The following is a 21,836-nucleotide window of genomic DNA, read 5'->3' on the forward strand; positions in this document are numbered from 1 at the left end:
AGTGCTTGCCGCTTCACCAGAACTTTGGACTCTACTGATCCACCTTCCTTTGTATCCTCTCCAAACATGTACTTCGTTTGCGGCACAAAAGCTTACACCTGGCTCCCCAAAGGCTGGGGGGGCACTTGTTTTATCTCCTTCGTCCTTCCTCCGACCTATGTGGCTCCAGCGAATCACCATAGACAAAAACGAGCCAAGGACATTGAACAAGCCGACTCTACAAGAGCACAGTTCCTCGATGCAATGAAGGGACTTGTTCCACTCTGGGGCCCGATGGCAAACAGCCGTGCCATCCGACATCTGACTCAGGCAGTCGAGACAACAATGAACATCACAGCTGGTATCCTTGTAAACAACACAGCCGAGCTTCAAGCGGTCCGCCTGGTGGCTCTCCAGAACCGCCTTGTTCTAGATGTGGTTCTAGCGGATCGTGGCGGAGCATGCCGCATTATTGGGTCCAGCTGCTGTACATATATACCGGACAATTCACCCTCAGTGTACAAGGCGATCGAACATCTCCACAGACTCTCCTCAGAAGTTCACCAGGAGCAGGAAGAATGGTCGCTTGGTGGATGGTTCTGGAGTACTGTTAAGAACTGGGGCTGGAGACTGTTTACCATTATCCTGATTCCTGTGGTGGTAATATGTGGGTTCTGTTTAGGAATTCAATGCCTGCCGCCTCTGTGTTCATTATGTGCGAATTGTATCTGCCCTAAGACTGTGGACTTTGGAAAGGAACGCATGGGAGCACTGTATGATGTTGAGGTTAGGAATTTAATGCAGATAGACCTGGAGTAGACAAGCTGGCTAGATATGTTGAAAAGGGAGGACTGTTAAAACCTAGACTGCAGTGTCAACATTATCGGCGCCATCTTGCCCCCCTTTTCGAGCCCATTCGTGCGCGTAAGCGGCAGCCATTTTAAATACCATGGCCTCTCTGAATGATCGCCGACAGCCAGCGCGTCTCTCTCTCTCTCTCTTGACCTCGCAAGCATCCCCCGCGCGCTGACAGCCCCCGCTCTCACATGCCTTGGGCCATAAACCCCTCTTCAGCACAACTCTGCCTCGGAACCCCATCCTGTTCCCGGCTCAACACCTCCCTCCATTCCTTTCATGATCCCGGGTCCTTTGATAAACCCCCCCCCCTCTTTCCTCTGTGCCCGTTTGTCTAACTCGTTCCCAGGCCACCACCTGGCCCTGCGGATACTGTTTGTTGCCCCCCCCATACAGTAGGAAGCTTCTCCCATCAAAGGATCCACGAGTTGATCAAAGCCCCCACCCCATGAGATCCGATCAACCACATACATTCTGTGAATCGGCGGAATGTCCAGCTGCGCGACCATTATCACTTGTTGTGACCGGGGTGGGGACTTCAACTGTAAATGTGTGTGGGAACGGGCCTGAAGCGGGGATTCCGAGGATGTCCTTTCATACTTCAAAGCATTTGCAAGAATGTGCCACATGCAATAAACTGTAATAAAGATCATAAACCTGTGTATAAGAGGCCACGCCTCAGAGATGCGGTTAGAGCACCTCGAGAAGATACCCTGTTGTCTGATTTGATGTGTTCTGCTCCGTCGGAATAAAACTTCTGTTTCCTGCCTTCCAGTCTCCAGCGCCTGCCTCTTTGTTTGGTAACTTGAGTGGTAATAGAGGCGGTTAACGCCGGGCAACCCTGAAAAAGGTCATCGGCCCTACCTTTTTCCACACGGGTCAAAGCCAAAAAGAATTAACCTGTCATTTACTTCCAACTGTAAATTGCATTCTTTTTCGAGATACACAAATACCTCTACCCAGTACACATTAATCTTTGGACTGCGGAGCATAATATGTGACCAATTGGCAGCAGGAAAGTTCAAACATCGGAAACATTGGGAAGACTGATTGGGGTACATTTTGGCCTGGGCTGCTGGGGTTCGATAAAGCAGCCATTTACTAAAAAATAGCATCCTGCGCCAATTTGCCCCTCTTAAGGAGCTGAACTTCAACCTGTTAATAGTGGTCACAATATAGAGGGAGATTTCACAGTTTTCCTGTTCTGACCATTTCCTTAAAGCTTTAGATTCAACATCCACCCCCCTTACCGAGGTCAAATATTTCTTCCAGGCAACAGGCTTCTTGTCTGATACCTAAACTAAAAGATCCTCCACCAACCGATTCTGAGCCAAAAAGGAAATAGCGCTAGTTAGGCAAGATATTTAAATAAAACGCCATAGGAATTCATTAAGATAAAATCATTGGTCAATGATTGGCGCATATCTACCATAGACACCCAGTTACCATCCCGTATAAAGTCAGAGATTTTAACAAACCCTGCTTCCGCCCATTTTACAGCCAGATATCTAGGTTGTCTAACACCTATGAAGGGGAGAATTTCTTCTAACAAGGAAGCAGAGTTGATTGCAGATATGGAATATTTTTAAAGAATGCCTGCCTTCTTTTAAAAAGCCACTGCAAGCTCTTGTAGCGGACCAGCTTTGGAGATCTGAACATTAACAGGGGAGAATGAATTTGGGTGTTCTGACACATAAGATTGATAAAAAAGTTGGTAAAACAATGTGTTTGTGGTGCGGGCTTAAACCTCGATAAATATTGTGCAAAATACGCATCATAGTAGCTTTTAAGATTGGGAAGTGCTAAACCACCCTGATCCAAGTCTTCATATAAAGTGCTAAGTGCAAGGCGTGGGACTTTCTTTGCCCATATAAAGGATGTAAACATTGACTCAACCTGAGAAAAGAAGAAATTTGATAAAGTGCACGGAATTGAGGCAAACAAAAAATTAAATAGCGGTAAAACAGATATCTTAACCAGAGCCACTCGTCCCATAATAGACAAAGGAAGTAAATTCCATCGGTAGAACAGCCCTTTAACTTTCTTTATTAGGGGGATCAAAGTTTAATTTATATAGATCATCTATTAGATTTGAGAAAAATATTCCCAAATATCTCTTTGGATTCGAGTTAACAGAGCCCCGAATATCAAGGTGTAGATTTATAGCGTCACTCCCACACTGAATAACTTCCGTCTTGCCCTTATTAATGCGGTATCCCCCTAAAGCTTTAAAGTCCTCAAACAACTTGAAGACCTTGGATTGCACCTCAACTGTGGGCTTAATTAAGAGCATGATGTCATCAGCAAACAGCTTTATTTTGGGCATTGCTGTAATTGGAGGACAAATATCGACACAGTTATGAATAGTTGTTGCTAAGGGTTAAATAAAGAACGCGAATAGCACCGGTGATAAAGGGCAACCTTGCCTCGTGCCTCGCTTAATTTTAATAGATCCTACCACTTCCGAATTAATGATTATATTGGCCATCGCGTTCTCATATAGGGTCTGAATTAAAAGTATCAATGACCTTGGGATATTAAAAGAGTGTAAAATTAAAAAAAATGTCTCCCAGACCACAAGGTCAAAGGCCTTTTCTGCATCTAATAATAAGATGAGAGACGGAATCTTCTGACCCTCAAAGTAATCCAGGGCTTCTGCGAGAAAGTGAGTGTTAGTAGACAATTGTCTACCAGCTGGAAACCCGTTCTGGTCAGGGTGGATCAACTGTGCTGCAAATGTATTGAACCTACAAGATAAAAGTTTTGTAACGATTTTGTAGTCCGAGTTCAGCAGCGTGATCGGACGATAAGAGCTAGGATACATCTTATCCTAACCTTTCTTTGGGAAACTTACAATGTTCCACTGCCCAAAAGATTCCAGAACTGGCCCTCCTTCTAATACAGAATTAATCAGGAATAGAAAAAAATCTGAAAGTGCTCCAAAAAAGACCTTAAAAAATTCTGCAGGTAGTCCATCTGGACCACAGGCCTTGCCATTCGCCAAACTTTTTACGACTTCCTCCAGTTCTGACAAAGAGAAAGGGCTCACCATAGATTGGTTATCTATTTCAGACAGGGTTGAGGATGGATTTTCTTGAAGGAATTTAGCAAGCAGTTGGCCATCAACCCTTTGTGATTTACCATAGATAGAGTCGCAGTGGGCCATCATAATGTCCCCTATTATCCCTGGGTCTTCTGGTGGAGCTGCTGTCAGGGGGCATTTTAATGCTTTAATTTGATTTGCTGCGGCCTGCTCTTTGGCCTGCCACGCCAATAGCCTACCAGTGATACTACTTTCCTCATAAACCTTCTGTTGAAAGCGTTGAAAAAAGATCTCACTTTGGATGTTATAAGCAGAGCAGAGCTCACGTTTGGCCTGATCAAGACGTTTTTTATTAGAAACAGTTGGATCTTTCAAAAATATCTTGTTTAGGGCATGGATCTTATCTTCATGCTGTAACTTTTCCAGCATAGCTTTCTTGGACATGGCTGCATCTTTGCCTATTAATAGCCCCCGTACAAATGCTTTAAGTGAATCCCAAACTTTATGTGGTGAAGCAGACATAGTGTTCTGATTCAGAAATTGTCTAATCTCTAACTCCATGGACTTTACCCAGTCTTCATCATTTAAGTACTGCTTATTGAAAGCCCACCGTTTTGGGAGTCTCAATCCTTCCCCCAGATGGATTTCCAATGTGAGCATTGCGTGATCTGAGAATGCATTAAAAAAAAAAATTGTTGCGAAAACTCCAACCCCTGGGAGATCAAAAAAAAATCAATACGGGAGGATACACATAGTGGACACGTCCTCCAGTGAATGAGTGGAAGTAATAGCTGATTACATCAGTTTTAGCAGTTAGGGAGGCAGCGCCTTGTGCTTTGTGGACTCTATTTCATTTTTAGTGCCTTTCGTACTGTATGTAACGTAGGACCTGACCATAGTTCTATAGCACATCTGCGCTGTAACCGGTGGGAGTATCGAACACCACTCAGTATGAGTAAGAGGAAGGTGATTCCTGGGGTAGGGGGCGGGGAAAAGGGTCCCTTGATGCATTTCTTCAAAGAGCAGAATCACTGTTAGTCCACGAAATTCAGCTCACAGAAAAAAGATTGTCGCTAGATACACTGCTAGAACATAAGCGATCATCAATGGGCCCCATAGCAAGGTCTAAAACACCAAGTAAAAGTATCCTCCAAGGTCAATCAAAGCAAGATAGTGGCAGCATCACTAGTGCTATGGTTCATGTTCCCCATATGACACAGGAGGGTGGCTCACTTATGTACCCTGATGACCCATTTATAACGGATTCTGACCCTGACCGGTCTCACATTAGTATCGAAGAGGTGGAGAAGAATTCCAGCGCGTCCACTCCAGTGTTTGACAGGCCAGAACAAGGGCCATCAGAGTTGGTAGCGTCTAGGGCCAACTCAGGTATGGGAACCATAGTAATGGGGGGCGGAGAAGTGATCACAAGATCAAAAGGTGCAATAAAAGACACATGTACTACGCAGCTGGTATCACCTCTAGCTGACACAAGGACCAGGGGCACACGATCGGGGGGAGGGGGCCGATTGTTTCAAAGCCAAAATCAAAACAGAAGGGTGCCGTAAAGATCAGCAGAGTGAACCCTGCCGTGGGACCCATTTGTAGCACGCAATGTTCAAACTGTGGGAAGATGGGGAGCGGACAAGGAATGGAAGATCTATTAAGGTCAAACTTAGAGGTCCTTTATTCCACCCATTTGGGACCGGTGCTAAAGAGAATTAAGGTTATTGAGGAAAAACTATCTCGACTATGTGATTAGGGGAATAGTGTGCCAGGTAGAATTAGGGGACCGGAGATGGGGGGAGCAGAAGCCACATCATACTCAAAGTCCACAACTAGTTATGAGTGTCAGGGAGGGGGGCACCGTGAAGGCGGGCGGTTGGGCAAAGACAGTGAGGGCACCAACAAGGGTGCCTTGGCGGGTAAAACGAGTGGGACTACCCTAAGCATAAAAAGAATGGGGCCACCTAATACGGTTTGTCCTGACACAGCCCAGAGGGGCTCAGAGGGAAGAAGGGCAATAGTCAGTGAAGAGGAGTTAACAATAGCCGACGCCGTGCAGAGCACTAGAGGTTTACCGACATTGGATCTCCCCCCAGCCTCAAGCCCTTACACAGTGGCCCCTGTAGGGGTTCCTACTAACGGGGATGAGAGGGAGGAATCCCAGCGCACTCTAATTAACAAGACAGCACATTCGCTAGTCAAAAACACAGGTTTCAATATCACACAACACAGACATATTCTGATGGCAAGGAGGGTGGCTTGGATCGGAAGTAGCAGAAAGAGCTTTGCGGGTGATTGTGAGATTTTGAATTTCAGATATCCAGAGTTAGTCAATGAGCTCCTCCATAGTCAATCCAGCGGTCAATACCAAGGGGATGGAGGGTCCAGTATCAGACTGCTCCCCTTGGCTTTTTTCTATAGGGATATGGCCCATAGGAATATGCAAGGTGACCATAGGAGGAATAGGATTGCATCAGATGGGAGGGGGCAGCTAGTTTCACTCATTAACAGATTTGCACCTCTCCACTGTGCTTCAGCCCTAAATGAAATAGATTGACAGGTGAGGGGGTTGAAAGACGAGAATAGCGCGAGGGGGAGGGGTCACCCATAATAGGAGACAATGAAGGTCCAGGGCGCACACAGTCAGATGATTCCAATGCCAATGTGAGAGGTATAGAGCCCGGTGGGAGAAATGTGGAGAAAGATGCAGGGAATTTGGGTGAAGTTCCTGTAATGCCCACTAACCCTACAACTGTCACGGCAGGCAGTCAAATAGTGGGAGAGATTAAGATCATATCCTGGAATGTAACGGGCTTAGCCTCAAAAATCAAAAATCGCAAATGGCTAACGTATATTAAGAAACATCAAATAATCCTCCTACAAGAAACATGGGAGTACATAGTAACACCCAGGCAATAGAAGGCTACAAAATGATTTTCGTCCCAGCACGTAAGTCAGCGCCAGGGAGGGCAAAGGGGTGTCTGACTATTTATGTCGATCTCAGAATCTCAGGAAGGTGGAGTGAACTTAGATGGGCCTCGGACTGAACACTGGGACTCACATATCGTAATAAGCGTTTTAATTTAACTGTTGTAAATTTCTATAATGCCATTACTCCAGGACAAACTCTCCAAAGCCTTAATGAATTAGGGGCTCGGCTGGCAGGCATGGAGGAGCAAGGGGCACTGTGCTCCCAGCTACTATTAGCAGGGGCGTTCAATTGTCACCCATGCTCCTTCCTAAGAATGAATGAGGGGAACCGGTCGGCTTGCCCGATTGAGAGGGGTGGCACCTGAATCACACAAGGGAAGGAGGAGCGCTGAATAAGATCCTGGGCAGGCATGCCCTAACATATACCATGGATTTGATTGGTGGGGAGGGCAATAGCACGGTCACCCCTACTTTCAAAGGCAGGGCGAAGGGCACTATAATTGATTTTATTTTTGTTACACCCATGTTAAAGTGTCAGGTTACAAAGTTTGAGATAGAGGCTAGCATTTTCAGCGACCATAACCCGCTTCTCCTGTGCATCATAGATCCAAATGCGGTACTTCTATCACAACATGGGGGGCCGCAGGTTTGATTAAAGCCACTGACCAAGGTAGGAGACTAAGGTGGGTCAACACAGACAGTGAGGCATTTTACAGAATCTTACTGACACAGGCCGAGTCCAACGTTTGGAAGTGTTTGGACTTGGAGGTTGGGGGTGCAGACCTGATCAAGGCATCTGAGGGAGCAGCCAAACAAATAGATGGCTTACTTAGGGGCAGGAAGGTCAACAAGGAACACAGTGCACCAAGGTGGTTCGATCATGACTGCACCCTCGCCTTGAGGGATCTGAAATCGGCTCTGAAATGCGTACCTAGGGACAGAGGGAAGGTATCAAGCTGCAGGGCTAGGTACAATAAAACACTAAGATGCCGCAAAACCGTATTGCAGAACCAGGCATGGGAAAACTTGAGAGAAGCGGCCGAGACAAAGGACTCGACTGCTTTTTGGAGAGTTGTTAATGAACCATGCTTTGATGATTCAAATAAACCCAAGCTGGCCTCCTGCCACATCCTCCTAGAAACCTGGCTTGAGCATTACAAGGGTCTGTATAACCATGTTAACATTGAGAACTGGAAAGTGTGAACCCACCCCAGATTACCTTTTCCTTGGGAGAAATAAAGGAGGGGATTGAGGGGCTAACCCGTAATAAGGCGCCAGGACCTGATGGGATTCCACCAGATCTCCTCTTAAGCCAGAAAGAACTCTGGGTGCCCGTACTCACCAGAGTAATAAATACCGCAGTGCAAACAATGATGCCAATATCCTGGTCTACGGCCACAATAGTCCCCATATTTAAAAAAGGGGTCAGAAATAGCCCTCAATGCTATAGGCCTATTTCATTAATTGATGTTACAGTGAAAGTGCTAGGTAGGGCCATTCTTAACCGATTGATCGATTGGGCGGAGGAACATAAGATCATTACGGATACCCAGTATGGGCTTGGGTACGGCCACTCCCCCACATTTCAATGCCTTAATTTATATCTCCTGGCAGCCAAGTACACCGTAGCCAGTGAGGGGACGGTGTACATGGCTTTCATGGACCTCACCGCGGCATTTGATCGGGTAAATCGGAAGAAATTGTGGGGACTATTGGGGGCCTTGGGAGTTGACCCTGGTCTGGTAAATATTTTACGGACACTGCATCAGAATACTTCTGCCCAGGTCAGATATGATAAGGAGGGAAAAGTCACAGACCACGTCCCATGCTTAAGGGGAGTGAGGCAGGGATGTATTTTGGCCCCCTTCCTCTTTACTTCATATATAAATGGTTTGACCCAGGCGCTGGTAGCTCTAGGGGTGGACTGCCCGCAGATGGGTAGGAGAGGGATACCGGTGTTACTGTATGCAGATGAAGCGGTACTCTTGGCCTGCACTGCGCGTGGACTGCAGCGCCTCATAGATGGCTTTGTCCATTTTATGGATAGCTTAGATTTGTCACCGAACCTCACCAAATCATATGTTATGGAGGTAGGGAAGGACCATCCAGCAAAACTAAGTATACAATAGGCACACAGGGACTGGAAAAGGTCAAGTCATTTTCATATCTGGGGATCGTGTTCGCAGTCGCCTTAGTTTTAAAGCCCTTGTGGAGGAGCAATGCAATAAACTAATTAACTCAACAGGGGCAACTATGAATTTTGCAAAGAGGCTAGGCCGATGGGCTCCGGAACGAATCCTGAACCTCTACAGTTCTGTAAGCTGTGCCAAAGTTTTATATGGGAGTGAGGTCTGGGGCTTTATAGACCCGCTTAAGTTACAAATAGAAGGAAACAAATATTGGAGGCGGGTACTGAAAGTCCCACAAAGCATTTCCTCCTACATGGTTCACGAGGAACTGGGTATAACCCATCTGTGCGATAGGCTGCAATGGAAGCCCCTAGCATGCTGGATTAAGGTATAGACAAACCCAGAGGCGGCGTTAAGTCAACAAATAATATCAGACTGCATTGCACGGGCACGAGGTTACAATATTCCTTGGATTAGACACATCAAGGAAAACCTGTTAGCCATGGGTAGTGTTGAATATTTTACCCACCCAACCAAATTGCTATCTAAGGATAAGGGCCGTATTAAGTCCGAATTTTTAAACAGAGCCAAGTCAAATAGGGAAGCAAGAGAGCTGACTAAGCCATCAGTAAGAACTCATCAGTTAACAAAGTCGTGCCTGGGCGTGGAACCTTATTTGTGTCTTATTTACAATCCTCAAGACAGATTTCTCATGACCCGTTTCAGGCTAGATTTGTTACACCATACTTTGGCGGTTCCAGCAGGGTACACACAGCATTTGGAGAGTAAGGGCTCCTGTGGCTGCCACCAACGGTCTCCACAGGATACGCTCCATTTGGTCCTACTATGCCCATTTTACGCTCACCCTAGGCAACTATTTTTAAAAGGTATTTTAAGGAAGGCCAAGTTCAAACAAGTTAAGGTGGTCCTACTGTTTCTGAAATTGTCAGTAGAACCTTTAAAAACTTTTCTGTGTAGTACATTTTCTAAGATTAGCGATGAAACTCAGAACCAGTAGAGGGGAGGAATAATGGTCCTGTGCGTTCAATATTTGCTCTGATTTGCACTATACTATGGATGAAACATTTTTAACTGGGTACCTCCTTGTCATTTCTATAAGATGATCCCTGTGCCGAATCATTTATATTTTATGTATTGTTGTTAAACAGGTTTTTAGTATGTTTTTTAAAATGTATGAGATATTGTTTTTTAACACTGTACTTTTATGGTATTCGGTTATGCCGAATAAAGTATATTTTGAATTGACTTGATTGTGTTTTATTTTAACAAATGTACATAGCAGATATTGGTGCTTGCTTGTTTCACAAAAATGATCGGATACCTGCCTCGGAGCGCACTTCTTACAGACGAGCATGGGGGTATCATGTTGCTGCTACAAGGTCCTTACCTGTGTGAGTTATCGGGAACGATGCAGGAGGCAGACACAAACCAGCCACACATGGAGATCAATGACAAATACTGAAGAATTAACTGAGCTTCCAAGCTGATGACCATTACTTAATTGACCTTGAAAATAAAAGACACGTTTTTAGTATCCCGGTGACTCATGACCATAAAAAACAAAGGTTATACATTCAATATTGTGTCAAATACTTAAAAAATGGAACTGGATGTGCTGAATCGGAAGTTGTCCCAGGTCATGCGTGACACCTTCCACCACTATTGCTTATTGGACTTGTAGTTTTGTTTTTCTCATTAAAAGGATGGGCTCTAAAGTCCCAGTGTTCTAAGCGATGTTGGTCAAAATCAGAGGCCTGACGGAGGATGAAGCATGACATGGCTCTGCTTAGCAGTGAGATGAATGACAGTTCCCCAGCCCTTCCATTCTTTGACAGACAGAGGCTCGTTCGCCATTCATATTTTTTTGCAATGACAAAGAAACTTTTATTGTAGCTTCTGTCAACTGAAGAGATAAACCCCCTGGGCATGTTTAATTAACTACTGACAAACATGAACAATCAAGAACATGAGTTTCTGGAAAACTATCAAGCACCCAATCAGGATCAGCCACCCTTCACACTCAGGAATTCTTGAGGCTTGGCTTTGGAGAGGATGAATTGCACGTGGTATAAGCAGTGGCGGTTGGTACATAGGGGCGAATGGGGCATTGCCCCACTAGCCTTGGGAGTCGGGACGGGGAGGAATACAAGAGAGACACGTACCACACGCACGCAATGCAGCAGCGTCAAATCAATGAACTGCTCACTGCCCCGTGTGTCACAAATTAAATTCAGTCAGTCTGACTCTGACTGTTTTGTTTTTTTCGTCAAGGAATGGACGATGATGAGGGCACAGCAGGTCAGAGACCTCCTGCGCATGTGCTGGCCGGGGCGAGGAATATTGCTCACCCTGGAAGCACATGAGGAAAGAGTGGTGTCACCATGAAGGGAGTGGGGTAATAAAGGCAAAAAAGGCCGGGTTTCAAATGGGTACAAAAGGGGGTGGTGATAGACGGAGCATCTGAACCAATCAAACACTCACACCCAGTCAACTGATCTGGATTTAATCCATCACTGTTCTTTAGCCCACTCTGCCACCCCAGTTCAGACATGGCCATATGCAAATCAGTCTGACCCTGTGCCTCATGTGAACAGTCCAGCCCGAACTGCCAAGCCATGCCTTCCCTGGACTGGAAACAAGCTTCCTAGGACCAGTTTCTGGCATTTCAGCTGAACAAAGCGGTCCATCACCACCCCCTTTTGTACCGCTTTGTTCGCCATAAGTTGGCAGGGTATGCTTGGGCGGGAGTCCCTTGCTCACTTTGCCACTGGATTCGAGCAAGCCTGGCTGAAGACGGCTGAAATGCCAGAAACCGGTCCTAGGAAGCTTGTATCTGGAGTGGAGACACCTGCGAGCAGCAGGTTAACAGCAGCAGCATGTGCGCATTTCTCTTCTGCTGCATTGTTTTCCTGCCCCGAGGAAAGGGATGGCTTACTTCATTTAACTACAGTAGATGCGGCTTCATTTTGCATATGTTATGCCACTTGATTGGTAAAAGAAATAAATGAAATACCGCTATTTCAAATGTTGGCAGGTGTAGCTGTGACGTTAAATGGGAGCTGTGTTGATGTGTGTGACTGTTTTTGTATCAATACATCCGTGTCCCATTCCATGTTTGCATTGAGTAAAAGACAGCCTGTTTCTGTTTAGCAATCTATGTACAAGCATTTGTAATGCAACAGGTCTCGCAATTACACGAGTTTAAGCTATTTGTATTGTAAATGACAATGCCTTTTATTTATGTTTTAAAAACGAATGAAAAATAAAAGGCATTGTTATTTGTAATGTCAATAGCTGAAACTTGTGTAAATGCGAGACCTATTGCATTGCAAATGATTGTTTTATAAGAGCGCCCCATACTGCTCTTTCACTTTAATGCCGACCCACCCCTTTCTTTAGACACGGCTCGTCTAAGAAAAGGGGCCCGGCCAACATTAAAGTTACTGCGCTGCATGGGCGTTTTTACAAACAGGCATTTGCAATGCAATAGGTGTTGCATTTACAAAACTCTGGTAAATGCGAGACCTATTGCATTGCAAATGCTAGTTTCAATTTACCATGAGCAATATCGACCTTTTTAAAACAAACTCTTTTCCATGTGCACCTTTTGCATTTTCGTGCTAAAGCAATACATATATTTTTGATAAAACAAAGAGGGTGGCACATAACTCAGCAGGCCACAGGTTGGTCATCTAGACTCAAATGTGCAAATGGCAGGTCAATACACATGTCCAGCGCTTATAAATCCAAGGGTGTGAAAACACATCTTTCTCGGGGTTGGGGCAATGCATCAGTGAGAAAAGACCAGGTAGAATGCACTACTTTTCACAGTTCTTCCATTAGAATCTAAATAATGTTGATAACTCTGCAGTGTAAGCATCTTGTAGAGTTAAGCACTTAAAGGAAATAGGCCCCAGAGCTGTGAACACTTCACAACTAATGTGCTTGCACCATTTGCTTTGTGGAAACATCGAGCTGTAAGAAATAACACTAGAATCAGTTCCTATTGTAAACATGTTGTTACATTGAGAAGAAAAAATGAGAAGACCGAATGCACTCAACTATACCTCGAAAAAGGATCCAGGGGCTTTGAAATTCCGTTTAACAGTATCCACTCTTCAAACACCCGCCATGGGGCCCCTGAGGAACTAGAAACTGAGACACCTTGTCCCAGACCCACCTGGACACCCAGGGACCTGTCAATGGCGCCTGTGCCAAACAACCTATCAGCGCGGGTTAGAGGCTTCGCATTAACTGCGCATGCGCTGAGGACAGACACGGTTGAAGATTGCCTATCGATCAACAACTGCGCATGCGCGGAGAACGGATACTACGTTCCACTGCGCAGCACCCGAGCGGGGGTTACCGAGGGTCTGCTGGATGACCACCTGCGCATGCGCTGAGGACAGACACTGCCTCCTGAAAAATCATCGAATGAAGTGCATTGGAAGAAATAAATATCAGAAATTTCTATATTTTAAACAATGAGAAGCTATAAACATATTTTGAAAATAATGGGACACTACTGAAATGAAAGGTCACTAACCTACAACCTCTTTCTAAAATAACTACATTTTTAAACTAATTGCGGCAAAGAAGACACAAGAGAGGGAAGTTTGATGGGGCTGAGAGACACTTGCTTAGCTTAACAAGACCTCACTCATGGATCAACACTGTGCAGCAGACAAAAAGGAAGTTTTAGAGGCCCGTGTGTCAAGAAATATAGACGGGCCAGTTAGTGTGAATCACTTATGCAAATGTGCGCTCTGTACAATTATACAAATCTCAATCTCAGCTGCACAGAGAGTGTTATTATTGGTGCAGAAAAGAATGATGCTTCATTTCAACCGCGATATTCTAAAACACAGACTCTTATTGCCCGACCCACGCCTCAGCCGACTAACAGGATGATCGCTCTCGGCAGAGCGTTGTGAATTTAGCGGCCATATTGGGAGAGAATTGGCGCTGTGACGTGCTCTAGTTTACTTTAAAAGAGGACGTCATGACTCCGCGCAGCGGACGTGCCGGTTGCGTGCCGGAGTTGTGCCAGAGCCCGTCTGCGCCCGTCAGCGCCAAGGAGGCGCCAGGTGCCAGTCAAGCTGCTGATGTCAGTAGTTCTCCCATCCTATATAGCGCATACTCCATCAGCACCATGAAAGTACTCCAACCACCGAGGTTAACATGTCACTATAAACACCGGCCGGAGGAACTGTTTAAAGGATGTAACTGTCTGTGTTTAGGAAAGATCAGCAACATATTTCTCCTCTTATACCCCCGACCACTGAGACGCATATCCCCTCTCTCCAATCCAAGGAGACGGGCTTTCTTATCAATGCCCGCTCCCTGGTGAAAAATAATATTGCTTTTAATGACTTCGTTTCTGACAGAAAGCCCTTGTGCGTTTTTGTCACAGAAACATGGGGCTCAGACTCTGCTGGTCCTGACCTGGTTGATGCCATTCCCGATGGCTACGCCCTCGTAAGACTGGACAGAGTTGGCCGGAAAGGTGGGGGTATTGGCATCCTGCATAAAACTTCATCTCGTTGCTGCATTGAATGCCTCCCCTCCCTCCAAAACTCCTTCCAGGCTGCCCATTTTACACTCAACCCCTCTCCCACTGTGTCCTTCACGGGCGTTCTAATTTACAGACCCCCAGGTCAGCCTTCACCACCAGCCTCTTGGAAATCCTTGAACCCTTCATTGATGTGCCCAATTTTACTATCCTTGGGGACTTTAATTTCCATCTGGAAAACTCCAACTCATCTGACACCGGTTCGCTTTTGGATTCCCTGGCCTCCTGTGGCCTTCTACAAAAGGTAAAATGCCCCACCCACTCTGCAGGTCATACTTTAGACGGGGTTGCGGGGAATGAGATTTTGATACCTTTTCTGATCACTTAGATACCTATCTCATTCATCTATTTGGATCGATTATTTTCTGTCATTGAGTAAAAGACAAACCCCGCATAGGTTAAATAAACCCCATAAACTGACGCAACTCTGAAGAACCACTTACGACTGATGAAGTTTTAAAAGTTTAATATAAAATCAGAATTAAGTGCATATACAATCCTCTCAGGATAAGATTCAACAAGCATACAGGAACTAAAAGGAACATAAATTCCCTAAAGCACCTCAGTCTACAAAAGAATACAATTAAAGTCAATTCCAATATCAGCAGATTAAAAAGCATAGACACAAAGTGGTTCCGTTGCGTCATCTACAAAAAGAATAAACAAGTTAATTCTGTCCCTACTCTGTACTAGGTGACATCCCTACTTCGCAAGTTCCTTACCTAAAAAAGGTGTCAGCAGTTTGACTTCCAAAGAAGTTCAAACTCTCTTAGCCTCTAAAGGTAACTTGTGTCGAGAAGCAGTACCCTCTCTGCCTACCCATCCGCTCTCTAAGGGTCCTCGGCCTACTGCTCTCTTGCGCTCTGCTCTTTCTCTCTGCGCTCCTAACTTCTCTCAGGCCATCTGCGCATAACTTCTCCTCCCCAGGGTGCTGTCCCTAAATACACAATCACAGTATGGGTGGAACGCCCCTTGACGCCCACCACGTACACATTCACATGAGGTCATTTCTAGCTCTTTCCATAGCTTCATCTCTTCGCGTCGTCCGTTAAGTTGACCTTGCTTCGTAGGCACCATCTTCGTCTTCTTGCTGGTGACTTCATTGACATTCCAATTGACACTTTCGGAGCAAAATCTATCACCTCAACAGACCTTTATTCTTTACGACTATGTTCTTAACCTCATTTGGTCCTGTGAACGGTCATTTCTAAACAAGACTCAAATTCCAAGCGTCTCTTATCTCACTTAGGCCATAAACTTCGTCCAGCATTGTCACCTTAAATCTAGCAAGACCTTTGACTCTTGTCTCGCACATTCAGATCAAGGCTATCCACGATTCCTGTGAGCCCACTAAATTACATACAGCGGACTACACTCCTGCGAACTCTTGGTCAGTTAGGTTAAAATCACACATGACCAAACCTTTCTAACATTCCTACAAAAAGCCTTCTACACAGTATAACCTTTAACACACATTTATATATAATCGAATTTAGCAAAGCAATGATTATACGCGAATACATCTTACATAGAATACAACATTATTCTCGTTCGTTACATAGTGCTATACATACTCTGCACATTTCTTCGCTTTACGTTTCGTCTTCTTTCTCCGTCTAATGATTACACACGTATATTCAGTTTTGCACATTCTGCTGTTCTTAAGCATTACTATACATTTCTATATTAGCCCACTATGTATACGGGCCTTTCTACTTCTAATACACTTTATAGAATAGGTACAGATACATTTCCTATTACATTGGTTACATCGGCTAATTTTACGCTACAAGTGTTAACTTCACGTTATAGATTCTACGTTTGCGTTATGTGCTTGTGAATATGGTACATACATACTTTTTATTCAAATTGCGCTCTCTCAGTTCCCCCCTTTGATGACCTCTAGGAGTCATCACTAAATGCAAATTGAACAACACCTTACACAGAACTAGTTACAAGATTCCCTCTTTTTATCGTTTCGAGAGCTCTTAAACTTTTGTCTAATCTCCTTTCTTGCTCTCTCATGGATCTTTGTAACCGGTTCGACCTATACCATTTATACAATTTCACTAACCCTAACAATGTAATTATGCAAATTAATATTATTAATACAGGTTTTAATATGTACCACACAATGCTTTTACCAAGGTTGGCAAACCAACTTCCAACCTTTCCTACTCCATGACCTACTTTCTCCCAAACATTTGTTTTTGATAAATCTTCGATTTCTTGGTGTATCTGTGTAATGTTCCGTATGACTTTCTCAAGTGGTTTTGAATTATCTGGAATGTAAGTACAACATTCTTGGACCTTCAAAGCCTTGCAAACTCCGCCCTCTTTTGCTAGTAGTACATCTAAAGCAAGACGGTTCTGAAGAACCATTGCTCTAATCGACTGCATCTCTCCTTCTACTAGCATCAATGACCTTGCAGTGCTTGCAGATAATCTATCTACAACTGTAGCTAGTCTCCTGATCTTAACATCGTTAAGTATTAAACCTAACATAGGAAACATTGTTCCAAAAATGTCTCCAACTACTTCAGCATCTCCTATTTCCCTTTTCACTCTTGTCGAAGCCTTTCCTTCTATGTTCGCTAAATCCTTTGCATGATATATTTTGGGGAAGACAATTGCCAAGTAACACGAACCATACCAATTGTCAGGCAGTTTTACATAGGCATTTCTTCCACATACAAAATATACATTAGGAATCGCTTGCATCCCTTTCATAAAATCTTTCGTATAGTACTCTAATCGAAAAGCATGTTCGCAATTAACTTCACCTACAAATACACTCTCATAATACGTCTTGCTTCGAGTTAAACATAACTTTCCTTTCTGCGTTCTATCCAAAGCTATTGGACCATTGCTACCCTTCTTCTTGTGTGCTTTTTCTTCTTCGGTCCAATCAGTTTTCCACTGTCCTGACATTTTTAGAATCTTCTGCCTTCTGTATCGGTCATCTACTTGTCTTATGAACTTTTTCTCTACCTCTGACACTTTGCAAGTCAGATTATTTCTGCGTGCATATGAAGTATCTAATGTATCCCAAGGAAGAAAGAACTTTGTTAATCTATCTTCCTTTTTGTAATAGTCCCACTTATTCATTTGTTTATAATTCGGGACTTCAGGCAGTACCGAATCATAATTTGAAAAGTAGTACTCAAACCCTTCTCTACCATAAAATATACTGAGCAATAAACTACAGGTTATCCCATATGTCAGTGGGAGATGGTGATATCTGATGCCTTCGTCTACGGAAGCCGGCAATTGCATGCATACATAACAATCCTTGGCCTCCATGGCATCAATATACTCGTACAATAACTTTGCATATGCATTTGACCTAAAATTTCCCTGTAACTCGTCTACGTGCAACCTACGAGCTTCATTTGCCAGTAACGTCTTTTCACGGATGACATTGCTCTCCTCCTTCTTCCCAACAAGAGCAGGTTTCAAAGTCGTTACAGGCTTTACATCTGTTGTTTCTTTTTCACTTGCATGTCCTACCATGTACGATGTGGTAACTACTGTAATAATAAGAAAAATTACTACCGCTATTAGTGTACCTATTATGCATTTAGCTCTTCGGTTTGGGTTGCCATTCTCCATGTTATCAAAACAGCGTAGCTCTTTCTTTTTCGAAGAAAAGTTTCTTTCGAGTCTTTGTCTTGCTTTGTTTGCTTTCTCAGTCTGTAAAGTGCTCTTAATCAACAAAAAGTCTCTTTTCACAACAATGTCTTTTTCTCTTCAGCATCAGACAACCCTAACCCTTCTCCGTCCTCTAAATGTAATCCCTAATTTTATTCTTCTTTCCACTCGGCGCTAGGTTATCTTCTTCTTTATAGCTTAAACACAAAAGTCTTTATGCATCTACAATGATTCTCGCACCTGCAGCTCTAATAACATGTTCCAATAGTTCTAAACGAATGACTTTTTCTTCTTGTTCTGGTATTTGATGACCAAAAGTCGGAAACTCTAATCTATTCAGTACTAGATCTTTGATCCGACTCAGGTAAGGGGGTATGGGAAGTGTGAAAGTCAGTAACCCCTCAGTCTCGAGTCCAGGCGTCAACATCCATATCTCCACTGCCACAAATGGATCGAGATTGATCACTTTCACTTCTTTCACTCTCCCAGATTTCTGTCCCCAAGACATCTGCTAGATAAGTCCACTCTGGGGTGGCGTACCTTCTGCAGGGCACACGTACCCTTCTTGATCTTCTCGGACTCTCAGAGCCTGAATCCGTAGTTTCTTCTTCTTGATCCGACTCTTCAGAGATCGGGACAAGGGTTCTCTCTTGATTTGCCTTTAAGCTTGGCCTTCTCCTTCTCTCCGGCCAACTAGCTTCGTCACTCCTTGTCCTCCTGCTCCTTGTTCTTGGACTTGTCTCTCGATCACTCACAGCTTGTTCGGTATCTGATTCGAACTCCCAGCTACTTTCCTCTTCTGAGACGACTTCGGTCTCACTGGTGTCCTGACCGTCGTCGGCCTGTTCCGACACAGGCTCAGCCTCTTCGATCACCTCTACAGCTTGGCTTTCCCCCTCTATGGCTTCTCCACTTTCTGCTGGATTCTCATCCGAGAGAGGAGCTGTTTCTTCCAGAGGTGTTGGCACTCTTCGGGTGTGTGAGGCGTGTATCCAGTTGGGCAAGCCTCCACACTTTACTGCAGTGTTCGTAACTAGTATGACTTGGAACGGTCCTCGCCAGCGCACGTCTAGACAGTTCTTCCTGACGTGCTTCTTCACCAGGACCCAGTCCTCCGGACACAGGTCATGGCACAAGTCTTGTGCTGATGGAACCTCTGCAGCCTGGACCTGGAGGGACACAGAATGAATGGCATCAGATAGTCCCTTGCAGTAGTCCAAGATCAAATCGTCTGTGATGTTCAACAACGCTGCAGTCGGAACCGATGGCAATCTCATAGCTCTTCCCATTAGCACCTCGTGTGGAGAGAGACCTGTTCTTCTATCTGGTGTGCTACGTATGCTCATAAGAACCAATGGAAGTGCATCAGGCCAACTCAGAGATGTTGATGAACAAACTTTGGCAAGTCTGGATTTTATCGTACTGTTAATTTGCTCTACGATCCCTGAAGCTTCTGGTCGATAACTGCAATGGAGCTTCTGATCGATACTCAAGGCTGAACATAGCATCTTCACTACTTCGCTGTTGAAATGAGTTCCTCTGTCCGATTCCAAAGAGGATGGCACCCCGAACCTCGGTATCAACTCTCTAAGTAACAATTTTGCTACTGTAAGTGTATCGCACCTACGTGTCGGGTAAGCTTCAACCCATCTAGAAAATATACAGACAATCACTAAGACATATCTGAGTCGATTGCACTTGGGCATTTCAATAAAATCCAGCTGCATTCTATTGAAAGGCCCCCCAGACCTCCCTATGTGACTCAAAGTAACTGGTGTTCTCTTTCCTACGTTTAGTTGCTGACAGATCGCACAACGCTGACATACTGCTTCTGCCGCTACTCTAAATTTCAGATTAAACCACGTTTGTCTGAATACTCTCACCATAGCATCTCTACCTATGTGTGCTGATCCATGCAATTTCCTTGCCATTGGACTAACAAGTTCGTTTGGTAAAACTGCTCTCCCATCTGCAGAAATCCAAAAATTCATTTCACTTTTAGTACATCCACCTGTTTCCCAGCTCTTTTTCTCATCATCTGGTGCATTTTCCTGAACACATTTTAACTCGTCCCACGTATCTACAGTGTCTAACAACATAGTCAATTCAGTTCTTTCCTGTATTCCCCCCACTTCTACATTGGTGTGAGAATAACCTTGTTCTGCACAGTAACGTGCTACCTCATCGGCATAACGGTTGCCTTGCGACACAAAGTCTACATTCTTCGTGTGCGCGGCGCATTTGACAACCGCTATGGCTGTCGGACCTTGTAATGCCTCTAACAATAATCTCACGAATTCTCCATTCCTAATAGGAGAACCCGAGGAGGTCATGTAACCTCTTTGAGACCATAACTGCCCATAGTCGTGAACTACCCCGAAACCATACTGGCTATCGGTGTATATGGTGACTCGAATTTTGTTACCTGCTAAGCAGGCACGGGTCAAAGCAATAATTTCAGCTACCTGAGCGGAATGTACTCCTTCCAGGCAAGCGGCTTCCACAACTCTGGTAATTGTACAAACTGCATATGCTGCTCTCAGCTGACCGATATCGTCTCTTACGCATGAACCATCAACAAAGAATATTTCATCTGGGTCAGTCAATGGCTCATCTACGATTTCAGGTCTCGGTTTGGTGCATAGTTCAGTCACATCAAGGCAGTCATGATCTGTACAAATTTCATCATCAATCTCATTTGGAAGTGGCATCAAAGTAGCAGGATTCAAGACAGAGCATCTTTTTAGGGTCACATTCTCGGCAGCCAAAATGACTTGCTCGTAGCGTGTGAGCCTACTATTTGTCAAATGCTGAGTCTTAGTCCTGGTCATTAACAATTCCACAGAATGCGGTACGTACACCACTAACTGATGTCCCATTACCACACTTTCACATCTTTCAATGCTGACACCCGTTGCAGCTACGGATTTGAGACACCCGGGCAACGCTGCGGCTACTGGGTCTAATGTAGCCGAAAAGTAAGCAACTGGCCTACGCGCATTGCCGTGTATCTGGGCCAAAACTGCTAAAGCGCAACCTTCTCTTTCGCAGCAGTAAAGCAAGAATGGCTTTTCGTAATCAGGCATTCCCAAAGCCGGGGCGCGACACAAGTCCTCCCTCAGCTGCAAAAATGCCATCAAACAATCTTTGTCCCATGGTACCGGATCACTTACTCCTTTGTGCGTCAGTTGTAGTAAAGGTTTTGCCTTCAGTGAAAAGTTGGCTATCCACTGCCGACAATAACCGACCATGCCTAGAAACATCCTGGCTTCTCTTTGTGTTTTAGGCGCGTTCATTTTCATGATCGCCTCTATTCTGTCTGGAGACACCTTCCGTTTTCCCTTTTCAATCCTATGGCCCAAGTATTGCACTTCAGTCAGACAATACTGCAATTTACTTGGAGACACCTTGTGTCCGTTCTCGGCCAAGTGATTTAACAAGGTGATGGTGTCTACCTTGCAAGCTTCCTCAGTTTCTGACGCCAATAGGAGGTCGTCTATGTACTGGACTAGAACCGAGTTCTTGGGCAGTACTAGACTTTCAAGATTTTTCTTCAGCAGCTGGTTAAAAATCGATGGGCTTTCTGTATACCCCTGGGGGATACGACACCATGTTAAAACGCGTTTTTCCAGCTTAAAAGCGAAAAGAT

At 44.6% G+C, this 21,836-nt stretch overlaps 1 long non-coding RNA gene across 1 annotated transcript in view; it reads right to left on the reverse strand.

The window, feature by feature from the left end:
* Positions 1 to 13,135, reverse strand: part of LOC147663015 (uncharacterized) — a 57,305-nt gene extending 44,170 nt beyond the window's left edge. The window contains exons 1-2 of the long non-coding RNA XR_015305445.1: positions 13,032 to 13,135; positions 10,352 to 10,470 (exon numbers count right to left, since the gene is read on the reverse strand). This is a non-coding gene — a long non-coding RNA (uncharacterized LOC147663015). The remainder of the gene's footprint in view (positions 1 to 10,351; positions 10,471 to 13,031) is intronic.
* Positions 13,136 to 21,836: the final 8,701 nt, after the last annotated feature.

The sequence above is a fragment of the Lissotriton vulgaris genome, unplaced genomic scaffold (genome assembly GCF_964263255.1).
Source record: "Lissotriton vulgaris unplaced genomic scaffold, aLisVul1.2 SCAFFOLD_3158, whole genome shotgun sequence".
NCBI classification, from domain to species: domain Eukaryota; kingdom Metazoa; phylum Chordata; class Amphibia; order Caudata; family Salamandridae; genus Lissotriton; species Lissotriton vulgaris.